Source organism: Tamandua tetradactyla, chromosome 8, assembly GCF_023851605.1.
Source record: "Tamandua tetradactyla isolate mTamTet1 chromosome 8, mTamTet1.pri, whole genome shotgun sequence".
Classification (NCBI taxonomy): Eukaryota; Metazoa; Chordata; class Mammalia; order Pilosa; family Myrmecophagidae; genus Tamandua; species Tamandua tetradactyla.
The window spans coordinates 32,057,065-32,078,923 of record NC_135334.1 but is presented as its reverse complement, the minus strand read 5'-3'; the positions used below and the strand labels follow the sequence as shown (position 1 = coordinate 32,078,923).

At 38.5% G+C, this 21,859-nt stretch overlaps 2 long non-coding RNA genes across 2 annotated transcripts in view; one reads left to right on the top strand and one right to left on the bottom strand.

Annotated features, from left to right (window-relative positions):
* Positions 1–21,859, top strand: part of LOC143643329 (uncharacterized) — a 121,732-nt gene that overhangs the window by 68,450 nt on the left and 31,423 nt on the right. The window lies entirely within an intron of this gene.
* On the bottom strand, positions 13,932–17,308 carry LOC143643328 (uncharacterized). Its single transcript, XR_013156222.1, has 3 exons — positions 17,120–17,308; positions 14,753–14,882; positions 13,932–14,177 (listed from the first exon to the last, which is right to left on the bottom strand). It is a non-coding gene; the product is annotated as an uncharacterized LOC143643328 (long non-coding RNA).

Below are 21,859 nucleotides of genomic sequence, written 5' to 3'. Positions count from 1 at the left end.
CTCAAGGGACTTTGCCAATACTTTTTTTCTTTGTTTTGTTTTACCCAAACTTTTTGATTATCTGCTTAGCATACTCTGGGATGTAACCAGGCATTACATTAAGCTATACAGGATTACATGCTCTCATTCTTATTCTGAGCTCCCTGTGTTTGCATTGTTTAAATGATCTGTCCAGACAAGCTGAGTTAGATTATTTTCTACAGAAAATTTAGTTTCTGGATAAAATAAATCTTTCTTCCTTTGGTCTCAAAGAGTAGATGAGGTTCTAAAATATAGACAATATCTTCCTTACCCCTGTATTCTGAATTACCTCAGTCCTTGCCTGGTCTGCTTCATCCTTATCTCTGAATACCAGGTTATACATATATAAAACAGCCTCTCAAAATCCAGAAATAGCAATTACTGGATTGCTCTGGACTAAATGTGACTGCTAGAAGAGCTTACAATCTAGGCCACTATTTTCTTATAAGTATTTTCTAAATGAGACTATACAATATTTTCTCTTTTGTTTCTGGCTTATTTTGCATCACAAAATGTTCCACAGTTTCATTCACAATGTTGCCTGCCTCACAACTTCGTTCCTTTTTGTAGCAGCACAATATTCAATCATATGTGTACACCACTGTTCACCAATCTACTTCTCAGTCAGTGCATCCTTCAGCCACCTCCATTCATTGGGCATCATGTATATATTCCAAAGTCAACAGTCTGTCAGCACTCTCAATTTTAGATAATTTCATTGTTCCCAAGAGAAAGATAACCAATAAACCCACCCTCACCAGCTAGAAAATCTAAACCTCCCCTTAAATCTTATCCATTGCCCCATTATTTACCCCTTGTGTTGTTGTGGTACTGTTGATGTTTTCCTGTTAAACATAGCCCATAGCATCCAATAGCAGTTTTCACCCTATAACCTGAATGTATACACTCTTTGTATAAGATTCATACCTTTGAGGTAGTTCATGCAAGAACTTATTTTTATTTGTAGTATTAATCGGTGGGACACATGGTTCTATACAACCCTTTACAATCTTGTTCATCTCAAATATGGTAATATTACTTATAGACCCACTGGAAAACCACCTTCACTTCTATCTATTCCCTTACATGTGAGTTCAACCTCATTAACTAACTGTTTACCCATATCTAGTTTTCTGTGTATCTCTAAGTCCCCTATATTCTGTAGTATAAGCCTAGAATTTTGAGCCTCATCCATCTTGTCATGTACTTCAGGACATCATTTCCTCTTACTGCTGCATAATATTCCATTGTTTGTATATACTACATTTTGTTAATCTACTTGTCTGTTGATGGGAACTTGGATTGTTTCCATCTTTTGGGGATTGTGAATAATGCTGCTGTAAACTTTGGGGTACAAATGTCTGTTTGTGTCACTGCTTTCAGCTCTTCTGGGTATATACTGAGTAGTGCTATTGCCTGGTCATAGGGCAACTCAATATTTAGTTTCTTAAGGAACCACCAAACAGTCTTTCATAGTGGCTGCACCATTTCACATTCCCACCAACAGTGTGTAAGCACCACAATTTCTCCACATGCTCTCAAACATTTATAGTTTCCTGTTTGTTTAATAGCAGCCATTCTTATCGGTGTGAGGTAGTATCTCATTGTAGTTTTGATCTGCATTTCCCTTATAGCTAATGAAAATGAGCATCTCTTCATGTGCTTTTTGGCCCTCTGTATTTGCTCTTCAGAAAAATGCCTCACAACTTTGTCCCATTTTATAAATGAATGGTTTGTTCTTTTGTTGTTGAGTTACATAATGACTTTATATATACAGGATACCAAACCTTTATCCAACGTGTGATTTCGAAATGTTTTCTCCCATTGGGTTGGCTGCCTCTTCACTTTTTTGACAAAATCTTTTAAGGTACAAAAGCATTTGATTTTGAGGAGTCCCCATTTATCTATTTTTTCTTTTCTTTTTTTTTTTTTTTGTTTGTTCTTTGGGTATAAAGTTTAGGAAGCTACCTCCTATTACTAGCTCTTGAAGGTGTTTTCCTATATTTTCTTCTAGGAGCTTTTATGGTACTTGTTTATATATTAATGTCTCTGATCCCCTTTGAGTTAATTTTTGTATAGGGTGTAAGATAAGGGTCCACTTTCATTCTTTTGGCTATTAATATACAGTTTTCCCATGTTCATTTATTGGAAAGACTATTTTGTCCCAGTTTAGTGGATTTTGGGGCATTGTCGAAGATCAGTTGACCATAGATTGGGTGGTCTATTTCTGAACTCTTGATTTGATTCCAAGATCAGTTGACCATAGATTGGGTGGTCTATTTCTGAACTCTTGATTTGATTCCACTGGTCAATACTTCTGTCTTTGCTCCAGCACCATGCTGTTTTGACCACTGTGCTTTACAATAAGTTTTAACATTCGGAAGTGTTAATCCTTACACTTTGTTTTGTTTTGTTTTTTAGGATGCTTTTTATCTACTCGAGGTCTCTTTCCCTTCAAGATGAATTTGGTAACTAGATTTTCCAAATCTACAAAGTAGGTTGTTGGAATTTTGATTGGTACTGCATTGAATCTGTAGATCAATTTTAGTAGAATTGGCATCTCACCTACATTTAACCTTCCTATTCATGAGCTAGGAATGTCTTTCTACCTATTTAGGTCTTCTTTGATTTCTTATTAGCAATGTTATGTAGTTTTCTTTGTACAGGTCCTTTACATCCCTAATTAAGTTCATTCCTAGATAGTTGATTGTTTTAGCTGTTATTTTGAATGGAATTTTTTTTCCTTAGTTGACTCTTCAGATAGGTCATTGCTTGTGTATAGAAACATTACTGATTTATGCACATTCATTTTATATCCCACCACCTTGCTGAATTTGTTTATTAGCTCAAGTATCCTTTCCTAGATTTCTCAGGATTTTCCAAGTATAGTATCATGTTGTATGCAAATAATTAAAGTTTTACTTCTTCCTTTCCAATTTGGATGCCTTTTATTTCTTTTTACGCCTGATTGCTCTAGCTGGAACTTCTAGTACAATGTTAAATAATAGTGGTGTCAGAGGGCATCCTTGTCTTGTTCATGATCTTAGGGGGAAAGTTTCTGTTTCTCTCCATTGACTGCGATGCTGGCTATGGGTTTGTCATATATGCCCTTTATTATATTAAGGAAGTTACCTTTGATTGCTTCCTTTTGAATTATTTGTGTCAGAAAAGGATGTTGAATTTTGTCTAATACTTTTTCAGCAGCAATCGAAATGATCATGTGATTTTTCCCTTTTGATTTGTTAATGTGATGGATTACATTAATTGATTTTCTTGTGTTGAGTCATCCTTGCATTCCTGGTCTAAACTACACTTGGTCACATTGTATAATTATTTTAGTGTGTTGTTGGATTTGATTTGCTAGTATTTTGTGAGAATTTTTGCATTTATGTTCATGAGGGAGATTAGCCATTTGTTTTCCTTTCTCATAGTGTCTGTACCCAATTTTGGTATTAGAGTGATGTTAGCTTCATAAAATGAGTTAGGTAGAGTTCCTTTTTCCTCAGTTTTTTACTAAAGTTTGAGCAGACTTGGCATTAATTATTTTTGGAATGTTTGATAAAATTCCCCTGTGAAGCCATCTGTCTCTGGGCTTTTCTTTGTAGGAAGATTTTTGATGATTAATTGAATCTCTTTCCTTGTGTTTGGTTTGTTGAGATCTTCTATTTCTTCTTGAGTGAATGTAGCCCCAGTGGGGCAGAATGAGACTGTGTGTCTGCGCAGGAGAGATTGGTCAAGCTGGGGCAGGTATGTGGGCACACAGGCTGGTGTGTGAGGCAGGGACTCATAGTGGAGGGTTGGGACAAGGGCACTTATAGCATGGTGGTGATAGAGTGATGGGGTTCAGGTGTGTGTGGTATGGGGTGAATCGCGGGTCGCAGGGCAGGGGCAACACATGTGAGGGTAGTGTAGTCAACGAATGCAGCTTGGCTTACTTCCTTGTCCCTGCCTCCTTGACTGTGAACTCCTGAGGGCTCCTGGCTTTCTTTTCAGAACAGGTGCATTAAGTTGTTTGCACTAGCTGGATGGTCTCCAGTTCTCTGAGCCTCAGTTGTTCGGTTTTGCAACCAGGGCTTCCCTACGTAGTGTTGAAGACCCTCCCAGGTCACTTACACCCTGGAATCACTGTCCTAGTCACCTCTGTGATGTGTATTTATAAAAGTATATGGGAACATAAGATAGTAGAGGAACCAATTTTCAGTGATAAGAGGAAGACCCTAAGAAGAATTAGCATAGCTTTTAAGATAGTTGTGCCTCTAGAAGCTTTAATTTCTTTTGACATAGCACCTCTGTCTCTCCAGGTCTCTCTATATACATTATCTTTCTACTCCATTGATTGACTCTCTCTGTCCCTCAAAGTGAACTCACATTCATACATTCCAAGAGGGGAGTTGATTGATTTGTGTAGTTATCATACAATATAAAGGGGTCTTATGGGCAAAGGTCTAAAGCTTGGCCTCCCTAAGAGCTATTGGCAGAACTTCAGATATGGACAGGTAGGTTAGCTCAGAATCTGCTGTTTTCTTCTTAATGGGACAAAACAGGATAAGGAGAATTAAATAACACACACAAGTTTTGCTTCCAGTGAAACCAGGAAAGACAGAATATGAAAATTCCAAAAACTGTGTAATGGCTGTCAGAAGTGTATGAGAGACAGAGGATATAGGATTCAGTATTAGGATGGTGGGGAGTTGAACAAAAAGGTACTTAGGGGATTGAGTGGCCACAGACTTCAGGAAAATTTTTCATTCATATAGTCCCTTAGGAGAGAAACAAAACCTGAAAGTACAAAAGCTAAAGTTTAAGTTGCCACTGTTGTGCTGATTTGAAACTATTATGTACCCTCCCCCCAAAAAAACCATATTTAATCCTGATTCAATCTTGCAGGGCCAGCTATTTATTTTAATCCTGATCCAATATTGCAGGGTGGAAACTTCTGGTTAGATTATCTCTGTTTGACATGTCCAAGTGTGGGTGTAGGCTTTTGATTAGATGGAGATGTGACTCTATTCACAGCAGATCTTGATTAGTTCACTAGAGTCCTTTGAAAGGGCAAATATTTTGGAAAAAATTCAGATGTAAACACTTGAAGGACAGTTGCTTCAGAGCAGACAGAGACACAGATGCTTGGAGCACTGACAGAGAGAGCAAATGCCTAGACATGGGCAGAGCCCAGAAAACGTCACCATGTGCCTTCCCATGAGATGCCAAGCAAGCCAGAACCCAGAGTTGTGTTCTAGAGGAGCTAAGTGAAGGCTGACAGAAGCCAAATAAGGAATCCACACAGAAGCATAGAGAGGAAACCACTGTCATCAAAAGCTGGAACAAGGACCAGCAGATGCCAGCCATGTGCCTTCTCAGATCAGCCTTCCTTAAGCTAAGGTATCTGTCTCTGGATGCCTTAGTTTGGACATTTTTATAGCCTTAGAACTGTAAACTTGTAACTTATTACCCTCCCTTTTTAAAAGCCATTCCATTTCTGGTATATTGCTTTCTGACAGCATTAGTAAACTAATACAACTGCTATGGAAAGAACTGAGCTTGGACAGGAATAGGGTCAGGCAGTATCACCTGCATGAGGGCAAATAAAGAGCAAGGGTGAGAAAGTATCACAGAAAAGCCTATGAGGGAGTTCTTCAAATATAGAAACCACAGATAAACAGTTTTAGAAGAATTCAGGAAGAAATTATTTCATGGATTATTTTTAAGGAATCTACTAGAAGATAAACAACCAAGAGATGACTGGAAAATTTTTGCAAAAGACTGGTGTGAGCACTATATATAACTTTAGAACTAAGAAAAAGAAGGAGGAAAAAGCTAAATTTTGGAATGGAGAAAGGGAAGGCATAATAAGCTTATTTATTACTTCATCCCTCCTCCAACCAAATCAGCTGCACATGTATTTGTTACAATTATTGCTTGAGGAAAACAGACAGATGCTGATTTGAAGAAGAAGCTTGAGAACAATGAAACAAGATTCTCCTAAGTTTCTCTCACAGACTGCAATTCTAGAGATCAATGTCTATTTTACACTCAACGCTGCCTCATCACCTTAATTGAACTTGTGAGGACTTGAGTTTGTCCTTTCATAAATGCCTTAGGGTAGAGGGGACCTAGCACGTGACCTGAAATTCTGGGAAGAGCCACTCCAAAGCCTGCCTTCATGGACTTGATTGGGCCTGATCCCTGCTTGTGACCTAAGTGGTGGGTACTGTTCAACCCTAACTTCTTCCCTTTGTAGCTCTTGGGTCGGGTTTGGTTGATTATTTGTGAGGCTGACCAATAGCTGTAGTTCCCTTTCTTTTCTTCTCAGTCCTTCTTCTGAATTATCTCCTTGGATTACCTGCATCCTGGAACTATTGCTGAGCACTGCTTTATGCAGATTTGAGGCTGGGGATGTTGGAGTGGTGTGAAAGGCCAGTTCCTCTATCTCACAGAGGGGATCTTGTGCTGTTTTAGTATCTGCTGCTGATTTTTTATGATCTTATTTTAATTAAGACTGATAGTGTGTTGAATAGGCTTTACAGATGTAGATGTGGAAAACAAAAGGAGAAGGAAAATGGTGATTTAGTTTCTTTTCTAATAGCACTGAAGCAAACTAATCAGTTTAGTCAAATCAGTCAAATTTTATTCCCATGAAATGAATTTATCAATTTGTCTTATTGGCTGAGATGACTGTCCACTAATGTTGTCCCCAAAATGGGAATGGACTAGATAGGCCACTGTGCACTGCCATGTAAGCACAGGGTGAGGAGGAAGTCCTTGGCTCTCTGCTCAGCCTGGCTTGGGTTTGTGGTTCAGCATCACCTGTGATAGAAACAACATTATCTGTGTGACTTACAAATTGTTGAAATTTTACCCTGCTCACAAATGGCCCTTCTGTTGTTCATGAATCCCCAACATTGCTTATCTGTACATATCAGAATCTGAAGATTGATGTGAAAATACAAGTGCCTGGGGGTAGGAATAACATATAAAATTATTATGATCCATTCACCACACGGCTAAAATTCATGTGTAAGTAGCCTTCCAGGCACCTATCAGATGCCAAGTATATGGGGCAAAAGCACAGAGGTTTTAATGGGCAAAAGGGAGACAGGAAAGTGTATAAGGCATAGAGCTACCTGAACAAGGTACCAAGATGGGATACCAGTGGAGACTTTGGGGCATGGGTAAGAAAGGGGTCTCTATAAGGGAGATTAAGACCAGCAATTAAGTTGATTTATTTTGTAATTCTGCGTTTACTTTATAGTTCTGCATAGGGCCAGACCTGCTATTGCCAGAAATGGGAATTTTATATATACTGCACTGCCCTCCTTTCCTAATTTTATTCTGAAAGGCCTTTTCTGTTTGGACCAAGAGGTGAAAATAGGAGGACAAAAGGGCAAAGAAGGGCCAGTTATTTATGGTAGTCAGAGAGAGAAAACATGAAAGTGTTCTAATAAAATTGGACAGAAAGAAGAAGCAGTTAAAAGTCAATCTGTAGGGAATTAGACCACAGGCTAGAAACTCAAAAGCACCAACTTTGTCTCTGTGGAGTGTCCCCTTTCTGTCCTTCCCAAGTAAAATTGAGAACAGTGAGTTTTCTCCTGAAAATGGCCAGGAGCTGGTAGTGGTGTGGTGGTGTACAATAGAGGTCAGGCTCAGACCACAGCTCCTATGTCTGTGGCAAAGCCAAGGTGATGGGAAGGGATAGGAAACTGTATCATGGTCTACAGTTGCATCTCTAATTCTTATTCATTGGGATTGAAGCCTTTGTTGAAAGGAAGATTGTGTGCTACGTACTTTGTTTAGGACACCTATCTGCTGAGCAAACATTTTGAAAAATCAGGTTGAAAGTGATGATGAGGGACACTGCTGAGGATGAAATCAGAGCCCCAAAGGTACAGCCCCTGAAAATAAAAATACCACCATTCATGTGAATTGTGAACTCCTGGGATCAAGAACTATATGTTATAAATTGTTACAGATTGGATTCCCTGGAAAGCAGACTTGGTGAGGGAGACTTGTATGCAACATGTTTCTTAGGGAGTGCTTTTGAGATGGATGCCTATGGAAGACAAAGGAAAGAAGCAGGATTGGGCAGAAAGAGGAGTTGACTGCCCAGTGAAGGCATACCAGTGAAGATTTCAGCTGACCCCCTACAGGGACCTCTGAAGTTGGAATAGCCCTTTAGTTGTCTTGGGTTGGAGGGAGAGAGTCTGACTTTTGTGCTCCCACAACGATTAGATTCAGGGTGCACCTACAAAGAGGTATGATCTTGGCTAAGACAGATTTTTCTGGACAAGGCACCCCAAACAGTGCCAATAGTTGAAAGCTGCCTTCTAATAGCAATTCCAACAACTGGAAAATGAATCCTTATTTCTGAAGAGGGAACTAGATGGTACATCCTGATCTACCACATAAGAACTAACATCCCCAGCACCTAACACTACACTTGGAATATAGTCAGTGCTAGCAAATATTTGTTGACCAGATATTGAACTGATTTCCTAAGAAATATGGAAAAAAAAAACCCTCCTATATCTATAACACTCCTCTGCAGTTAACCTTGGCAGGATGGAACAGGTAACGGAATTAAACTACTGCCTGGTAAAGCTGAACCTGCTTATAACTATGCCTAAGAATAACCCCAGAAGCCCTCTTTTGTTGCTCAGATCTCAGTGTTGCCTCACTCTAAGCCAACTCTGCAAACAAACTCACTATCCTGCCCCTTATATATGACCTGACTCCCAGGAATGTAAGTCTCCCTGGCAATGTGAAACATGACTCCCAGGGATCAGCCTGTCCCTGGCATCGTGAGATTGAAAATGCCTTCTTGACAAAAACAGGAAAAAGAAATGGAATGAAATAAAGTTTCCATGGCTAAGAGATTTCAAATAGAGTCAAAAGTCATTTTCAAGGTTACTCTTATGCAAGCTTCAGCCAGATATTACAAATTGCCACAGTATGCCAGGTCCCAACCAACAGTATTCCTTAAAAACCTAAAGAATACCCTGGGTTCTATCTGTGATTCTGTATGTTTTACATAGTAAGTTTATTTTTTCAGAAACTTAAGGCCTCCGGATTCTTCCTATGCTGGATAAGCCCTAAAACCCAGAGTCTCTCCAAGAATATCAACCAGTTTCATTCTTCAACACCATAATTTTGATACCCCTTTTCAGCATTAAGAAGTTAAAATGGTCATTGCCCAAACATCCCTGAAAATTGAGAGTGATTAAATGAGAAGGAGGAAGTGTTACTGAGAAATTAGGATTTAACAAATGATTATGACTGTTGACTCATTATATAGGTATTTCTTTTTAGTTTCTGATGCATTGAAATAGCTAGATGGAAATACTGGAAATTGTTGAGTTGTAATCCATTAGCTATGATCTTTGATGATTGTATGGCTATATAGCAAAAAAAAGTCAGTTGCCTGTGTTCATATGGATCTACTTCTGAATATTTTATTCTGTTCCATTGGCCTATATACCTATCTCTGACATTACTACACACTGTCTTAGTTAACTTACCTTTATTGTAAGTCTTTAAGTTGGGGTTTTATTTTTTCTTTTAATTTCTTTTTCTGGAATAATGCAGATGTTCTAAAATTTTTGATCATGGTGATGAATGCAAAACCATGAGATACTGTGAATAATTGAGTGTATACTTTGGATTGTATGATGTATGAATATATCTCAATAAAATTCCATTTGAAAATCAAAAACAAAAACTACCACCTGGGCATCCTTCAGTTATTTAATGGGATTATCCATTGGCACACGGAATCAATTATATTATTCCAAAGTGATAGTCTTTGTTAAAGGTTCTTACTGGGGATATTTTGTCTTCCAGGGATATTTGGCAATGTCTGGAGATGTTTTTCATTGTCATGACTGGGGGTCGGGGTGTGCTGCTGGTATCTGGTAGGTAGATGCCAAGATGCTGCTAAATACCTACAATGTATAGGACAGCCCCCACATCAAAAAATTATTTGGACAAAATGTCAATAGTGCCAATGTTGAGAAACCCTGTCTTTGTTCATAGAATAATCATTTCCCAACCTGATGCAATCTCCATCCCTTTGACCTCCCCCACCACACAGAAATGCATGTTGTGGCTATCTCTCTTATATCATCTGAATTCTGTCTTGATTCAAATACTTGTCTTTTTCCCTTAGTAGACTTTGAGTGCCTGGAAGGCTAAGATAGTTCTTATTTAACTCTGTATCCTTCATGATAACTAGTGTGTTGTAGAAGCTATATATATATAATTGAGTTTCAGTGAAATAAATCGAAAGGATCATTGACTTTGTAAGGCTGGGACCTCCGTACTAGAGAGAATTTGTGTCCCTCTCAGAGTATCAAATATAGCACTGGAAGATGTCAAGAACTTGACTCCTGTGTGAGGTTATCAGGAGAACTGGACAGAGGATGTGGAGAACTTAGAGTCTGTACACTGCAGACCATGGCTAGTCTGGAGCCTTTGCTCCTATTTAGATGTCTGGATAATTCAGGACTCAGGGGAAGCTTGGCCTAAAGGTAGTATGTACTTGTTCGTTATTTCCTTGGGGTCTCCGAGCAGGTTGTAAGAGGCAGAGGCTGAGTTAAGAGGACCTCTGAAGCTAAGGTTAGAAGGAAGCACCCAAGAAGACAGAATTGGTTAATATTTATGCTTTGTTCTTTTAATTTTCCCTATGCTCTGGACCCATACATTGTCCCTGTGTTCTTCCCTGTACAGAATCTAGGTTGCAGAAGGCCCATTCCTTATTTCTTTGGATCTCTTGGAATCAAGTGAGCCTGTGATCTTGTGTAAAAGCCATATTCAGGGCTTCAGTCCTCCATTGGGGAAAGAAGTGGTATAAGAATCTCATCCTCTGTTCTTGCTTGGAAGGGAAAGGCAGATTTACTAATCAGTTTTCAAAATTGACTTAGGTTGGAGCTGGATTGCTGTCCCCATTGACAATAATCCTCAGAACCCAACAGCTTATCATTTAATCTACAAGTTTGTTATAACACCCATGATCTAACATGGGTTAACTAAGTCACCTTAGTTCAATAAAAGTCCTTGGCATTAGATTTTGTTGGTTTGTCCAGAGTGATGCCCTGATGAATCCCAAAGTGATTCGATCAGTGAGTGGAAAAGTATTTGCAAAGTCCCCTTCAGGGAATGGTGAGAACAGGGAGAAATTCAACTTCCCCAAGTTGAATTCTTGATATTCTCACAAGCAGTGTGGACAACCAAAGCTTTAGGTTGAGCCCCCAGTCTTGGGGTTTGTTCATATAAAACTTAACCCCACAAAGAATAGGTCAAGTCTACTTAAAATTTAGGCCTAAGAGTCACCCCCAAGAGAGCCTCTTTTGTTGCACAGATGTGGCCTCTCTCTCCAGTCAACACAACAAGCAAACTCACACCCTCCCCCTGTCTACGTGGGACCTGACTCCCAGGATTGTGGACCTTCCTGGCAACGTGGGACAGAAATCCTAGAATGAGCTGATACTCAGCATCAAGGGATTGAGCAACATCCTAGAATGAGCTGAGACTCAGCATCAAGGGCTTGAGAAAACGTTCTTGACCAAAAGGGGGAGGAGTGACACAAAGTGTCAATGGCTGAGAGATTCCAAACAGAGTGGAGAGGTTATCCTGGAAGTTATTCTTACGCATTAAGTAGATATCATCTTGTTATTCAATATGTAACAGAGAGGTTGGAGGGAACTGCCTGAAAATGTAGAACTGTGTTCCAGTAGCCATGTTTCTTGAAGATGATCGTATAATGATATAGCTTTCACAATGTGACTGTATGATTGTGAAAACCTTGTGTCTGATGCTCCTTTTATCTACCTTGTCAACAGACGAGTAGAACATATGGAATAAAAATAAATAATAGGGGGAACAAATGTTAAAATAAATTTAGTTTGAAATGCTAGTGATCAATGAAAGCAAGGGGTAAGGGGTATGGTATGTATAATCTTTTTTTTCTGTTTTCATTTATTTCTTTTTCTGTTGTCTTTTTATTTCTTTTTCTGAATTGATGCAAATGTTCTAAGAAATGATGAATATAGAACTATGTGGTGATATTGTGAATTACTGATTATATGTGTAGAATGGAATGATGATATGTTAATGTTTTAGTTGTTTGTTGTTAAATTTTTTTTAATTAATAAATAAATAAATGTAAAAAAAAAAAAGTCCTTGGCATTAATACTGCCTCAGTGCAGAGGATTTATCTGTTCATGGAATCATTTATTTTTCTGGATTTTTCTGGAAGATAGGCACAGATATTTCAAGCTGGTAGTGGGGCAAAAATTCCTGGGATCTTAACTCTTGAATCTCATGAGATTTATCCTAAATGGGACTGGAAAGTTTTTTATCTCTCCAGTCCCTGAAGACCTGCTTTTCAGCTTTCACCTGAAATATTGGAAGCTATGCTTTGCCCATACCAATAAAGCACATATTTCTCTGTTCTGTGGAGGAGTATGCAATTTACAAAACACATTTGGCCCAATTGGCACTGTTGCAATCTATCATCCAATTAGGTGTTTAGAATGTATCCTATTCTAGTCATAATAATATCATTATGAAAATCCAAGAGCATTCTTCTTGGGCAGACACTGGTTTTTAAATCAGAACACCTCCAACCGTTATTAATTGTTTTTGTGTAAAAATACCATGAGTGATTGAACCAAATTATATATAAATCACCTGCCAAATTAAATTTCTAAAATCACCGTCATTACTGAGTAATGCTAGTGTGAAATAAAAGCAGTCAAACCTAGGAAATGGGACATTCTTACATACCTAACAAGTAGAGAGACAGGCCGGTCTTCTTCCCAGATGCTTTCTTCTCCAATCCCCCCTTGCCATCCTGCCCAATGACGTGCATGCACACCAACACATAGACACAAGTACATATACACACTCACAAACAACGTAACAACTAGATCAAACTTATTAAACTTCTAAATTCCTAAATCTGTTCATATTTAGATTAAGGACGTGATAACATCATAGTGACCAGTGAGTCAAAAGTATAACAGTATGTCTGATCTCAAATCTGAGGCCTTATCTTGTACTAAGGGAGAAAGACAGAATTTTAAAGTATTTTTCTAGGAAAAATGGTGTAGGAATCTTTTATTAACAAGAGAAACCTCAGTAGACATGAGTGCAATTTAATATTTAGAGGCTAAAGCCCACTCTGAGTTGACAGCTTATCAGGAAGATACATAGTTGAAAATGAAAGAAGAAAAGTGATTCCTATAGAGACCAACTGAAACAACAGGAAAAAGTAGATTCAGAGAGTCAGGAATTCCATGAACATGTAGCAAAAAATAGAATGAAGTTTGCAATCAGAGAACGCAGGTTATGTATTTAATGTTTTTGAGTCTTAGCTATGAAATAGAGAAATCAGATATACCTTATGTTACATTAGGAATCATTGAGGAAATATATGTGAAAGCATTTTATAAACTCCATCAGCACATCAGTTATTATTTGTCATTATCAGTATATTTTTTTCATACTTATACTTAATTTGATTTTTATTAGAACTGGGTGCTAAGTTTTAGCCTCTAGATAATAGCAAGCATATTTTTTGAAAGATGAACATAATTTCCAATCTATCTGATTTATCATTAAAAATTTATCTTTCAACAGAAAACCTCTGATTTCTTTATCAGAGGTGTTTTCCACAATTCAAATTAAAGTGCCTTTAATGGAATAATTTATGTTATTTGACCTGGGGGTGGAGGTTGGAGGGCACAATGGAAAAGGGAAGTGTACTGTTGGAAATATTGTAATTTATTATATGCTAGTGAGATTCTACTTTCTAGTCCTTTTTAATCCTTATATACATATCTTAGAACATGTGATACCATCTGTCTTAGCTTGTCAGGGCTACAATGAAAAATACCATACAATGGATTGTCTTAAACAATAATAATTTACTGGCTCATGATCTTAGAAGCAGAACTCCCAAATCGAGGCACTGACAAAGCTATGCTTTTTCCCTGAAGTCTGTAGCATCCTGGTGCCAGTTTACCAGAGTCATTGGGATTCTGTGGCTTGTATCTCTGCCTCTGTCACATGGCAATCTTCATCTCCTTCCATCTGCTCTTCTGGTTTCTGCTGATTTCTGGCTTCTTCCTGTGGCTGTCTCTGATTTCCTTTTGTAAGACCTGTAGTAATACAGATTTAGGCGCACCCTGATTCAGTTTAGTCATACCTTAACTGATAATATAGCATATCTTCAAAGGGTCCACAGGGATGTGAATTAAGATTAAGAACATGTCTTTTATAGGAGTACATAATCCAATCTACCATAACATCTGAGCTAGCTGGCTTTATATGCAATGGGAAAAATTTGAAGTACATGGAAGAGCTGCTCTGATCCCAAATACCTGGCATCCTCACCTGTCTAAAACTTGTATTATTGCTGTCTTTCCTAAAGGAGCCCTACATTTTAACTGGGGAAGTTGCTTTTCCTGAGGATTATATAATCATTCCCCACTTCGGTGAAGAAGGGCACTGTCTCTCAGTGAATGGGGCACAGGGACAACACATTTTGATAAGGGAAATGAGGCAGTAGCAGCATGAAGCTGGCAGGGTGACAGTCATACAATTGGGGCTATTTTGGGTGGCACAGAGATGGTTGTGGCAACTATGGTGTAGGACACTGTATTAGATAGAAAGAGCAGCCGACCTGCTTTCTGGCATCAAAGGCCAGCTCTGCTTGTGAAGGAGTCATACTCACATCTCTCCAGTATTTTCCGCCAAGAGAACCCTAGATGAATGGTAGTTTTATAAGACTGGCTCTCTCTAATGCCAGGAAATTATTGTTGTTTAAGCCAATCCATTGTCTGTTATTCCTTTTTTATTTTCTCCTTTGATGAAAGAAAGACAGAAAGAGAAATAGAGAAAGAAAAAGGAGATTGTAAAACACCAACATGGACTAGAGGTAATATTCTGCTTCCTACTTAGCCCGGGGCTCTTGTCTTAGAGGAGGCAGGCTGAAGTCCTATGCACCAAGGCTGAGGAAATTAAAAGCCTTGCCCATCCTGCTTATTGAGTTGACAAGTGGGATCGTAGGGTAAAAGGAAATAGTTTTCTGATGAAGAATCTGCCCAGGGCATGAGCTTGAGGGAATCTGATGGACATTAGCAACTGTGGAGACCATGACCTAATATCAATCCTGGGGCAGATGGAGGATGCAGACTACTGATGTACAGCCTGGCTCAGAGAAGATTGACTCTATTCCTGGGGGGTGGCAACAGCAAGGTGTGTTAGGCTAGGCCCTTAGTGTGGTAATAGCCTGGGTAACCAACTTGATAAGAATCCTCTGCCCCGGGGTGGGATCTGACTCTAAGCGCTAAGGTCTCTCTTCATGCCTCCACTTGTTTCTCAGCTATTCCTTGCTCTGGACAGCTGTTCTCTTCTGGTTCTTTTCTGCTTAGCTACCCGGCTTCCAATGTTGTGCTTCTTCCTAGTCCTTCATTTGTGTGTGTGCCTATGTCCCTAACACCAAGATATGACCTATGGTGTTTTCCTACCTTCCAGCCTTTCTCTGTCTTTCTAGAGCTATTTGAACCAACAGTGTCTGACTAGTGGAAGAAACATTACATGAGGCTAGAACACAAATATATACAGCAAGTAAACCAATTTCATTTCTGCAAGATGTCACTGAACTCAGTTAAGCAGCTACTCAATTTGTCTAGGAGTGAGGGGAAGCATGGATTGGAAATAAATTAATTAAACTAGCTGGATTAAATTGACTGGTCATTTCAAACCAAATCTTGATCACTTTTCAGTGGGTATGCACCACCTTAGAGAGCTTCTGAAACACAGTTCCCATAGCAACTGTACAAAAAAGAAATGGCAATAAGAATGGCAATAAAATGAATGTGGAATTTATCTATGTTCTTCTGCCTGACTTCTTTAGGGCAATCTCACATTCTCTAGGGTGCTGGCCATCTGGATATGTTCTCTTATTCCCAGCAGTTTCCCCAGGAAAGAAGTACATTGAGAATGCTCCCTTTTTACCTGCTTCTGACTGACAGATTGAGATTGTCATTTGCAATTGTGAACTTCAATCCTTCATGTCTCTAATGAAATCCTGCTGCAAGCTGGCCCTATCCTTCTCCCTTGAATTTTATTGGTTCCCTTTGCTATAGGATTATGGCTTTACTGCAAGGGAGATTAAGATTTTAGCTATGGGACCGGTTCTAGATGATTTCGCTCAGTTAGGGAGTACATCATTTTGTACATAGCAGCTCCTCTAGCTCTAAAAACCTCAAAGGAAAATCTATCCTCAAGGTGTCTCATTCTACTACCCCTTCCTGCCCCCCTTTTTATTACTAACAAGGAGGTGATTCAGAACATTCTGTGTTTTGGCAATTTACAGACTGTTTAATTCAGCCTCTTCTATTGATCTGTATCCTGACTCAAATGTCCATCTTCTAAACCTTGAAAATATCTTCATTAGAACTACACTGAACCTCCTTCTTTAAATAAACACATAACACAACAATGCAGGCTGTCTCACCCAAACCTATTTCACTGTGTATAAAAGAATTTACTCTCTCTCTTTTTTGAAATCTCTCTCCCTAAGAATTGCCTCCAACTCCAGTTTCTAATACATGTACAAAGAGGTTTTGCCTGAAATTGGCTGTTAACTCTTGTATTACAAAAGCAGCAGCAGTATTTCTGAACCGTTATTCCTAGGTTATAAGCCCAATTTCCTCAGGTTAGCATTCAAAGTCCTTTGCAAGTTCATCATGTTACCATTGTAATTTATGCCAAAGCAAATAAAAAATATATATCAAATTTAGCCAAAATAATCTGTTCACTACACACCCAAAACACCTCCCTGTTTGCAGCTACATATCTTTGTTTATGTCATTCCTTTAGCCTGGAATGACCTCTGTCTTCCTCTATGCTGCTGTTCAAAATCTTTTCCCATTCACCCCACTTCAATTTCAATCTCTGTTTAAAGCCAATTCTGATCATTCCATTTTATACATTTTATTAGGTGCTATTGAAATTGGCTGCAGAAAATAAATTGGACTCAACTTTGCTCCCTGTTTGTTTATTTTGGGGCCCAGATGGAAAAGGCAGAGGTTACCTGGTGCATGACTCCTAGCGGCCACTGGTGTACGAAAGAACCATGCCAAACATATAAGCATATTTAAGTCTTCTGCTCAAATCTTATTCACTAATGTCCCATTGTGAAAGCAAGTTATGTGGCTTTGCCCAAGATTTCCTGGACAGGGAAGTCTAAGCCACCCACAATGGAGGGAGGAGTGTATGAATATTGCTGACCAATACTGCAGACTCTCACAGCCTTCTTCATATGTCACAATACCCTCTTCCCATGTAAATATGAATGATAAGCTTCTCCTAAAGGAAGGGACTCTATTTTGTTTATCAGCTCCACAGTATCTGTTCAAGGTCTGACAAATAGCTGAACCCAAATTAATATTGTTTGCCTGTTGGTTTCACTATATATTTTCAGCCTCACCTAAAACGGAGAGATAGCCAGCAATAGTTTTGAAAGGTGTGAGAGGTGTTCCAAAGAGTGCCATCAGTTTGGGATGGCTGGTCAGTGAATATTGCCAAATTCATAGCCATTTTGAGGACTGTGTAGTTGCACTATTGTTAATCAAGATGGACAGAAGATGGTATCTTTATTTGGATTGTTTATTACTGGGTTTATTTGTTTTAAAAGAAACACCAAAAGATTGAACCTTACTCAGAAATTTCCCTGAGAACCATTTGAGTGTGTTCAAGGACCAAAAATTAGTTCTCTGTTTTTATCTTTGTAAATGAGATTGCAGTGTATTTGGTCAAAGCCTGCATTTGTGCTTGGCAATAATAGTTCTCTTTCTTTCCCTTCTTTCTGTCTGTGACACAGATTCCAAGTCTCCTTGAGATCATTTTTGAGAGGCTTATCACAAGGGCTCTTTCTTAGAACTGCATTGTGGATGAACGTGGAAAACACTTCCCAGGGTGACTTTTGTTCACATTACGGAAGTAGTTGAGGCTACACAGGTATTACAACTGACAGGTATTATAGAAAGAGCATGGGTTTTAGGATAAGAAAGACCTGAGTTTGAATCACAGTTCTGACACCTTCTGCCTCTGTAAACTTGAACAATTTACTTAACCTTTCTGAGTAACTGCTCAGTTCCTTTATCTGAAAACTTATGAAATTATCTTCAGTAAATGATTTAAAAATCAATAAGTATTTTTTGAATGTTAAAATCACTTGGAAGTGTCACTGCAAGGTTCAAATGAAATAATGCCTATTTTATGTAAAAGATCATGCTTGGTGAATATGAGGTATTGCATGTTATGCTCTTATTCCTGAACTCTTATGAGATCTTATTTCCTATATTGTGCTGTCCCTCTTCCTGTGACCAACTTGTCTATATGTTTATGCTCTTTAATTTTATCATACTTTAAACAGATGATCAGTCAACCAGTTAATAAATCAGTCCACAAGTATTTATAGTGTGTATATACTATCTTGGGACCTATAAATAAGGATTTATTTTTGCAATAAGATAAGAAAATACATATCTTTGTAAATTCTTACTCTAGAAAGGACAAAGCTGGACCTCCCTCCAAATCAGTGGTTCTCAAATGGGGCCAATTTTGCTGCCCAGGGGACTTCTGGCACTTTCTCCAGATATTTTTTATTGTCATGACTGGGGAGGGGAGGGGTACTACTGGTATTTAATGGTTAAAGGTTTGGAGTGCTGCTCAGTATCCTACAATGCATAGGACATAGCCCTCCCCTTAACAACACAGTCTGTCCCAAATTTTCAATAGTATCACTATTGATAAATCCTGTAGTGTAACTTGGGAAAAGAAAATTCTCTAAGTGAAGAGTAGATTTTGCCAAAATCTCCCTCTTACCTCAAAATCATGCTGAATTTGATAGATGTCTAATAGTGATAAGTGATTTGAGTGATTCACATTAAGGCTATTTATATAAAAATCCATGTGGTCAGTTAAATAAATATAGTGGGATCTTCTCCCTTCTTAATGCTTACAGGTCAAGGTAAATGACTCAGAATTCCTTGGCAGAAAGTACTGACAACAATCTTGTTTTCAAACTGCTCCAGAACCTAGGATTAAAAAGTTCACAAATGTGGATTGACAACATCCTGTGAAAACACAGGCCTTGAGCTGTCCTACCTCTCAACTCCTCACTGAAGCTTTCCTTGGATTTGTTCATGGAATGACCCTTCCATTTCTCTGGTGTTATACTCTGAGGGGTTGAGGTATTGGATAATTTTCATAGACACATCGTCATGTGAGGATCGTAAACCCACTCAGTCTCCCCATTCTCCTATTCCTCCACTTCTTTCACCTTGTGCCATGTGGAAGCTGAAAAAACCACCTCTTACATTGCAAAGATGAGTCCAGGAATTGAAGTTCATCATCCATCATCAGGCTTAATCTATCAGAGATTGAACTAGAGAGAGTAATTTGGTAGAGTCTAGCTAGCTGTTCACAAAATCCATCTTTGCATCCTGAACTCATAGCTAAACTACATTTCCTACCCTCTCTTGCTGCGAAGTGTGAAAACATGACTGGCCATTCAAACACAGTCATAATGTATGATCACTTACAACTCAGGTTGGGCCCATAAAAACATTCCACAGATCTGCCAACTGGATTTGGATATTCAGGGCAACTTTAAAATACATATATTGAAGATTGCAGAGCCCCTTCCTCTCTCTTAAGTAATGCAATCTTGTATGAGAAGCAAGAACACATTCAGAGTCCTGGGTGGAAAACAAGTTGGGGACCAGAGAAGATGGCTAATCACTGGTAGAGAGAACAGATATAAGAAGACAGTGATGATTCTGAAAGAGGGGACTAATTTGATTTTTACCAACTAAGTAGTTAGTAAGAGCTGAGTTAGTGAGAGCTGTGGAGCTCTCACTCTGGGTGCATCTTCCACATACCGCTTAGTTTCTGGGCAATGATTTTGGACAGTTGAAGAGGAATTTGATAAACTCATGGGGCTAGAGAATAATCATGTATAAATCACTGAGATGCAAGCACAGCCCTTACTCTGACAAATCTTCCTGGAGACATAGATGTCAGAGGCAGACAGTTTTACCCTAGAAAATACCACTAATATCTTTCTCCTCCACACACCTTTTGACGAAATATTTTTCCTTCATTATGTTCTCTAGGTGAAAAAGAAAGTTTTTAAAACTAAGAAGAGGAATACTAATGAAAAGAACAAATGATTCTTTCCTGAACTTTCCATTACAAGCACCCTCAGGTTTTAATTAAGAGAATCTATTTTTCCCCTTCCCCAACCTCAAACCTGGTTTCCTGAGCAACACAGGTGCCCATAGAAATCACTTGAAAACGGCCTGGGGGCTTGTTTAATGTCAATGCCTGATCACTTTGCTAAATGTCACTGCTTCAGATCATGCATTTTTATCTTCAGTTTCTCCTCTGCTCATCTTTCCTCCTGGGTAGGAGACCCTCAGTGTATCTTCAAGGAACAATAAAACTTTCTGCTTGACTTCACTTAATTTTTTTTTCTAGAATTATGGAAGAAACTCCAGGCAGGGGACCTTATCAAATGACCAGATAACAATTCTGTTACAATAAAGAACGACTAAGATTCTTTTTAATGCAGAGAATTGGAGTTTTATATGTCTTCCTGTCTCCTCTAAACTCCTGCAATTTCAACAAGGCCCCCTGCCACCTTAACCCTCTACCCAGACCCTTTGAGATACCCACAGGAATCAACAACATTTCTCAGTTTTCTCTCAATGTTTCAATGATGTAATTTCTTCATTCTTTCTTACAACTTCAGCCTTTTACCCAAGACATTTATTCCATGCTCATTTTCTCCACCTTGATATTAAGTAAAAATGGTAATATATTTTAAGCATATTTAAAATAAGTCACAAAAAACATCATATAACTCATTTTGGGGGGTCTTAGTTTGAGAAATGATGTAAAATGAAGTCAATAGAAGGAGAGGTAAATAGATCAAAGAGCACGAGAGGCTTAATCTACTCATTTTGCCTCAGGATCTCAGACCTGCAACATGTACAATATCTTTACTCTCCTCCTTCATCTTCCTCTCCTTTTGAAATGATTGCTTAATGTGGTCAAATGCCTTCTCTTCCTTGTTTTCCTTTTTTGTAAAATGAGTCCTTTTTATTTAATTATACTGTGTCATCATAACAAGTTTCCCAAAGAAGGAAAATTGAGAGCTGCATCAATCAGTGGGAAACACTGCTCATTTTTTTCAAGCAAGCATCAAAAGCTGTCAGTGTCTGGTACTAAGAGATGAAAATAAGCAATTCCTGGCTCCAGAAGTTCCAGTTCCAGTGGTAGCAATGTGCATATCAATGTATTACTACAGAAAATACAATTGTCACAAAGGAGGGTGAACAAGACACCAAAGGAACCAAAGAAGAAGGTGCTTTACCCCATAGAGAAATTGAGGAAGGTTTTCCACAAGAGAAGGCAGTCTTTTCACTTGAATTGTAAATGATGATTAGTGCCATTAACCCAAATGAGGAGACTATAAAAGGAGCATTTCTGGGGATAAGATGAGTTTAAATTGGCTGTAGGATTCAGGTAGAGATGTTCAGAGAATAGATGGAGATATATATCTGGAGTTCAGGTTCTATAATAATAGAATTGGACATCCCAAGTATAAAAGTTTAAGCTATGAAAATATAATTTTCAGGGAGAGTATGTATGGTACCAAGGAAGGAGATAAAGGCCAGAAAAATGGCAAAAGAAGGAATCTGGCACATAGCAGGCTCTCAATAGTCATCTGTTGGATTATTGAATAAATGAATTGAATGAATGA